Source organism: Lygodium microphyllum, chromosome 23 (genome assembly GCF_053477565.2).
Source record: "Lygodium microphyllum isolate KBCC chromosome 23, Lygodium_microphyllum_v1.1.10, whole genome shotgun sequence".
NCBI lineage: Eukaryota > Viridiplantae > Streptophyta > Polypodiopsida > Schizaeales > Lygodiaceae > Lygodium > Lygodium microphyllum.
The window spans coordinates 86,642,992-86,650,895 of NC_141157.1; positions in this window are offsets into that span (position 1 = coordinate 86,642,992).

Here is a 7,904-nt window from a genome sequence, read left to right on the forward strand (position 1 = left end):
CTCCAACAATCACAATGTGTGATTGGCCTTCCCTTTATTCAAATGTCACTAAAAGAATAAAGAATAAAGTGACAATGATGAGCACCGACCACCTACAGTGTACACGTGTGTGGGAAACACACCTTGGGTACTATTAGTGTAACTAATACACGAGAGGCTAGGCACATGTACCTTAACCCCCAATAACCTCCCACTTAAAGGTGAATGTGCCCCTAGTGAGGAGAGAACAATTTAAAAAAGTGACAAAGAATAAATGCATATAAGTACAACAGGATGAGGAAGGACGTTATCTCATCCAACGCCCATCAACTTCCTAAGGAAGGCAAAACGCTTCACAGGGAGACTTTCAGTGAGTAGATTTGTAGGATTTTGGTCAGTTGAAAGCTCAATGGACTTGTCCTCATTAATGACCTCTCGAATAAAGTGATAACACCCCTCAATGTGCATTGTCTTTGCATGGAAGTCCGAATTCTTAGCCAATTGAATAGCACTCATAAAATCCAAATGCAGTGTAGGGACCACATCAGTAATACCAATGTCAGTCACCCAATAGCCTAACCAGAGAGCCTCCTTGAAAGCCTTAGTGGGGCTGTAACATACTTTGCCTCTATAGTAGACACGGCCAAGTATTTCTACACCCTAGATATCTAAGAAACAACACCTCCAGTAAATGTGAAGACATAGCTAGAGGTGAACTTCCTATTGTCTGCATGTCCTACATAATCAGAGTCAGTGTATCCGATGACTCCTATATCCTAGCCACCATAATAGATGCACATAGTTGTTATGCCCTTCAGGTATGCTACATGATACCATTGATGACATCCCAATGTCGTATGCCAGGTGTAGCCATATAGCATGCCACAACTCCCATTGCAAGTGTTAGGGCGAGTGGCTATCATGGCATACATCAAACTTCCCATTGCGGATGCATAAGGGATCTTGTCTATCTTAGCCTTCTACTCATTAGACTTTGGACAATCGGTTTGACTAATCTTTATATGAGAAGGTAAAGGACAATCAATAGGCTTAACATCTTGTAGATAAAACCACTCAAGGATCTTCTAGACATACTCCTTATGTGACAAGTAAAGAAGCCCCTTAGAGTGATTGTGCGTAATGTGCATCCCAAGAATATGTAAGGTATGTCCTATGTCTTTCATCTCAAAGCTCTTCTTGAGCTGACATTTTAAGGCATCTAGCTTATCATGAGCACTCCCAACAAAGTAATAGATCATCCACATACACGATCCAAATCATAAGGCTGCCATCACGAGTCTTCTTTGTGTATAAACACAAATCCATATCACTTAGGAATATCCTTGTGAATGCATAAAAGCATCAAACTTATGGTACCATTCCCTAGGTTCTTGCTTAAGGCCATAGGCTCTTCCTCAATCTGCACACTAGGTGGTCCCTGCCAGGTCTTGCAAAGCCCTTAGGTTGCTCCATGTAAATCTCATCATGCAAGTCCTCATGAAGAAATGCCATCTTAACATCCATCTATTAAAGATCCAAGTTAAGTTGAACAACCAAAGCCAATACCAAACATAGGGTACTCAACTTCACAATAGGAGAAAAGAATTCATCAAAGTCCATACCATGCTCCTGCTTGAAACCCTTAGCAACCAATTTGGCATTATATGTCGGCTTGGCATCCAAGGGTACTTTTCAACTTTTATACCCACTTGTATGGCAAAGCACGCTTTTCACTAGGCAAAGGAACCAGATCCCATGTATGAATTTTCTGTAGCGAGTCATACTCTGACTACATGGCCCTCCCAAGAGTGACTATCACCTCTACGCATAGCCTCATCATTAGTAAGAGGCTCACCAACATCTTTCACCATAACATAATCCATAGAGGGCTCAAACTGCATAGGCTGTCATCTATCTCTAGTAGACTGCCTTAAAACAAGATGGGAGCCTAGACATCATCCTATGGAGTATCAGGGATCTAGGCCACTAGAGCATCAGCCACACAAGCTGTCTAGCTAATTGTACAATAGTAGGAGGCTCATCCTAAAATATCACCCTAACTTAATGACATGCTCATGCCACTTATGCATTTTCTTCTCATGGAAAACAACATCGTGGCTACTGCGGATAACCTTTCGAGCTTATGGATCCCATAGGTGATAGCCCATCCCACATGCATCTCCATAACCAAGAAAGATGCATTTTCTAGACTTAAGATCCAGCATGTTGCGCTTGTCCTTGGGTACACGGCAGAAAGTCTCACAACCAAAGACACATAAATGAGAATTTGAGGGAGGTTTTCCAGACCATACCTCCTCTACAATCTGATAGTCAAGAGAGTAGTACATAGGGACTAATTTATCAAGTGTACGGTAGTGGTAACTACCTCAGCCCAAAAATGTTGTGGTAAGCTCACTTAGCTAGGCATACTATGAGCTTGCTCCTAAATTATTGTACTCATGTTCTCAACCATACCATTCTGGGGTGGGGTGTATGAGGCGGTCAATTGATACTTAGTACCCTTCTCATCACAAAACTGCTCAAAGGCTTCAGAGATGTATTCACCCCCATTATGTGACCTTAGACATTTCAGCCTATACCTAGAGTGGTTCTCAACTAAAGCAAGCCAATGCTAAAATGTAGCCAAGGCTTCTGATTTTTGCTTAATACCATATGCCTAGACCTTATATATGTAGTCGTCAATGAATGTAATGAAATACTTTGCGCCACCTAATGACTTGCAAGGCACGAAACCACATATATTTGAATGAACGAGAGCCAATGGCTCACCCATGCATATCATACCAAGCTTGTTATGTGTATTATGTGTTTGTCTATCATATAAACAATGATTACAAGACTCAAAGCACTTATAGTCAAGGGGCGGAAGATACTACAAATGAGTAAGCATTTTCATTCCTTTCAAGGACATATACCCAAGGCAACAATGCCAAAGAGATACATGTGGAAATGCATCCACTGCCAAAACATAGTCAACTAAAAGCAAGGGGTGGACTTAGCACCACATACAATGACAAGATTTCCGCGGGTAATCTTCCATGAAGAATCACCAAAATAAACTATATAACCTACATCATCCAAAGTACCAACAGAGATAAGGCTCTTCATGAGAGTTGGTACATGATGTACATAATAAATGGAGAGTAAGCATGCAACCTGAACCAAACTACAATTGGTCATTACCAATACCAACTATCTCTAGTGCCAAGTCATTACCCAAATGAATAGATCTAGTTAAACTGCAATAGGAGTGGAACCACTCTCTAAGGGGTCATATGAAAGGAAGCCCCTGAATCTATCAATCAACACTAAGTATACCCTAACAAAGCATCAATCCACTCTGAAGTATCAAGAGAAGAAGCTACAAGTATGAAATCATGATCAAAGTTAGCCTACACAACATTAATCTCTTCAATTTTAATGCTTGACTTACTAGGGACAATGATGCAATTATCATTTTTCTCATGTACTTTACCTTTGCCCTTTTCCTTGTGCTTTTCCTCACGCATTTTATGGCACTATGGTGGCTGAATATGCCCTACTTTCCCACAATAAATGACAAGTCAATGAGGACTTATGACCACGGGACTTACTGCGAGTGACTAAGAATGAGATTGAGTCTCCCACACGGTAGTCATTATTGGTCCTACCATTATTGCTTCTAACTGTCAAAGCATGAGAAGTACGAGAAGCATCGATATTCTTTCTGCTAACCTCTTCATTCAAGGGTGCACCCTCTACACCCTGTAACTCTAGCACATCAATAGGCATGTTTACACACATAGTAGTACAAAATGAACCCATGATTCAGAGTGTGTAATCAAGAGGAACAAAGGGGGAAGATTGCCCTTGAATTCAATCCTCTGTAAAGACAGATGGTTGAGAATAGAATGAAACTCATTTCAATGGGCTGACATGGAAGTGTTCTCCTTCATGCAAAGGTCCATGAGTTGCTTCGACCAATATATCTTGGAAATGGGACTCTGCTTGTCATAAACATTATGAAGTGTATCCCATAAGTTTCATGTGGATTGCATATCAAAGACAACATTATAGAACACCTACTTAGAGAGGGACAATATGATAGTGGACTTACATAGCTCATCTAATTCGGCCCAATTCTTTGCATCAATATGTTTAGGCTTGACACCCTCATATTTCAAAGGCTTAACCTACATTTTCTACACTAAAACTTGCCAAATTTGGGCCTTTCAATAGTTGTAGTTGGAGCCATCCAACTTGTCAATATTAAAGATATCCCTATCATTGTGAAACCATCAGCCATATTGAGACCAAGTAAATGCATAAAAGGACAAAACAGGGGGCTATAATAGCCTACAAATTAGCCCCAAAACCACTGCAAGATCAAGCCAAAAACAAGGGGTACTCACCAAGTAATGAGCTTCCACAAACTCAATGCAAGTAATGTCAAGTGGAAGTGACTAGATGAAAAAATACCAAAATATGCGATTACAATTCATTGTAAATAAAGGATAAGAGTAAGAAAACCAAGCCAAAACTGAGCTATCGTTGATACATGACAAAAGTGGAAGTGCTAGGTGATATCCTATACCATGTAGGGTATGTAAGAAACTCTAGCAACCAATATATATAAGACAAGCACCCAAGGCTGCCAATTGCAATCTATCAGTATGGAATATATCAACTGGCATACCAATCATGCATGTAGCAAGTCTCGAAGTAGCATAAGAGACCAATCGAAAGCACAACTGACTGAGCAAAAAATCTCAATAAAGAGCCAAGACAAGTGTATACATAAGAATGAAGGTTGGTGCTAGTCCAAGACAATTGTCAACTCAGATCAACCCTCAAGGCATAAATTGCAAATATATAGCGTGTAAAGAGAGCATGTGCATAAAGTGAATATCCCACTGTGTCAATAATCAAGCTCAATTGCATAACCATGAGCTTTATGTAGCATAAAATTCAATGAAGTCCCTCCCATTGGAACAAAGTCAGATGTGGAAAGCAAGCAAAGCTTAGTTACATCATGTACATAGCATTAGACATCCAAGATCCAACTATATACATTTGAAGCATCCAAGCTAAAGTAGTCTCATCAAAGCATCCGCTTTAACATACAAGTAGGTAATTGACAATCAATTCAATGTTCAAAGCTCCAAAATAACTCAAATGCAAGTCAAAAGGCAAAGCCCAGTGTCCATTGAGCATAGTCAAGACATGCAGCATCCATCTCAAACATCTAACATCCAAGTTGATAGCCCGAGTATCATTAAATGATAAGTGACATGAACTATCTCTAGTGAATCTCTACCATAGCAAATGACAAACAATGTCAATCAAAACGAGCTTCAATCACTACTCAAAAGCATTCTCGAGTCATGACAAAGCATGTAACATGAACCATAAGCATCGATATATCAATCAAAGTAGTCAATAAGCACCCAAGAAGCAATAGACATTATTTTAATAACAAAATAACATTCAGCCCTACTTATTATAGCAACTAAGTCTCTATCAAACTAAGCAAGAACAATGCTCAAATCAATTTCAAAATGAGCTCAAAGCATAGGCATATCATCCCTAAACATGGTAGCATCATACATAGCCATTCGGGCATCAAACGAGCATGCCATTGATCATGAGACATCAAAGATAGGGGGCTACCCTATTATTACAACCTATAAAACTTAGAAGCACAGTCAATAACTAAAGGATAACACTCCAATGGGGTGCTCAAGTAGAAAAGGCCAATGCCAAGGGGTATTCCCAAGATATAGAGGACCACCCAAAAGCTAGAGGGGCTACCAATGATTGTTGTCGGGACTTGTCCAGATTGGTGCAATTAGCACATGCCTGAGATGAAGGGATGCTCCACATTTTGCATGATAATGCTGGTTGGGGAGGGTAGGGAGGCACTAAGAGGTGCCCAAGAAGCCTTCAAGCAAGCTCAAGCAAGGTGGGAAGCAAGCCAAGCTTCAATGAGAAGTTATAGGTGTGGCTGCCCTATTTTTCAAACTATCTACTATGTGACTAAGCTGAAATGTGGCCCAAGATCAAGCTCAAGAGAGTTCACCGAATCCCTAGAGCATGTCCAAAAAAGTGGGGAATAGGGAAGGGTCACAAATCATGCCCCTTCAAGCTAAGCTATGGCTTCCATGAAAGGAATTGTTGTAGGTACTGAAAAGAGAGCTAAAGCAATGCTTGTTCAAGCTCGAACTCACGGCAACAAAGAAAGCTCTGATACTAGTTGAAGGGAGTGATCCCTGAAGTGGAAGCACAAAGAGAAAGAAAGAGCTATGGTGGAAGGAGAGAGAGAGAGAGAGAGAGAGAGAGAGAGAGAGAGAGAGAGAGAGAGAGAGAGAGAGAGAGAGAGAGAGAGAGAGAGGATGTGGGAACTCCAATAGTCACAATGTGTGACCAGCCTTCCTTTATCAAATGTTATTGAAAGAATAAAACATAAAGTGATAGTGATGGGTGCTTGCTACCTACAATGCATAGGTTTGTGGGTAAGTAATAATGGTGCAGGTACTATCAATGTAACTAATACATAGGCGGCTAGGTAGCACATGTGCCTTTACCCCCAACAGCTTGTTTAGTCATATCCTCTTCATTTTCAGGGGAAAAAGGAAATTTATCTACCACATCCTCTTCTTCACACATAAGCTTATCATACAAGCATAAAATATCTAAATAATATCCTCTTTCATATTATGAATCAATACTAGATACTTGATATCTACATAGTCTTCCTTCATTTTGGGATGATTATATTTTTGCTTTTCATTATCAAAATAAGGTTGATGTGAAATTTTACCAAGAAAATTACAAACCTCTATATTTGATCTTGGTCTTTCAACCTCAATTGCAATTCAATAGGGTTGACATCTCCATCTAGTTGGATTTTGAACTTAGCATCCTCTTACCTGAAAGGTGGAGCAAAAGTGAAAGCACAAGCAAAAGCAAGAAGAGACGCAAGAGCTATGGAGGTTCAAGCGAGAAAAGAGAGACTCATGTGTGGGAACTCCAAAAGTCACAATGTATAACCTACCTTCCCTTACTCTATTGCCACTAAAAAAATGAAGAACAAAGTGATAGTGATGGGCACCTGCCACCTGCAGTGTACAAGTGTGTAGGTACAATATACAAGTGACTGTAGGTAACTAGACATAGGTGGCATTTAACCCCCAACAACCTCCCACTTAAAGGAAAATGTGCCCGAGTATGGACAAAACAAGAAAAAAAGTACAAAGTACAAAGTGTACATAGAAGTACAATAGGAAGAGGAAGAGATGCCATCTCATACTACACCCATCATCTTCCTAAGGAAAGCGTATCGATCTAATGGGAGACTTTTGGTAAGCAAATATGTAGGATTCATATCCGTAGAGATCTTGATAATTTCAATGGACTTATCCTCTACCACCTCTCTCATGAAGTGATAGCACACCTCAATGTGCTTTACCTTCACATGGAAGACTGGGGTATAGGCCACCAACTGAATCGTACTCATCAAATCAAAATGCAATGTAGCAGTCATAGTCATACCAAGATCTACAACCAAACGGCCTAACCATAGGGCCTCCTCCAAGCTATGGTGGTTACAATGTACTTACACTCAATAGTATGAAACACAAAGAAGGCTAGTGAATGGAATCACAAATGGTGAAGCATTCCCCAATAAATGAAGAATTGTAAGCATGGCAATCTGTAAGAGATTCCAAAGTGTTGTCCAAAATAGGGCTACAAGAGAAAGATGGCCATAATTTTGGATCTACAACTCTAAATAAGACAAATTATGTATCTAAAGATTAAAAAGACACTCCATAGTACTCATCTAGACTATTAAAACCCAAATTTGATGAAGTTAGGTCAATTATTTTCATTGCAAAATTTAATGCAGCAAACTATTTTTCTTGTCC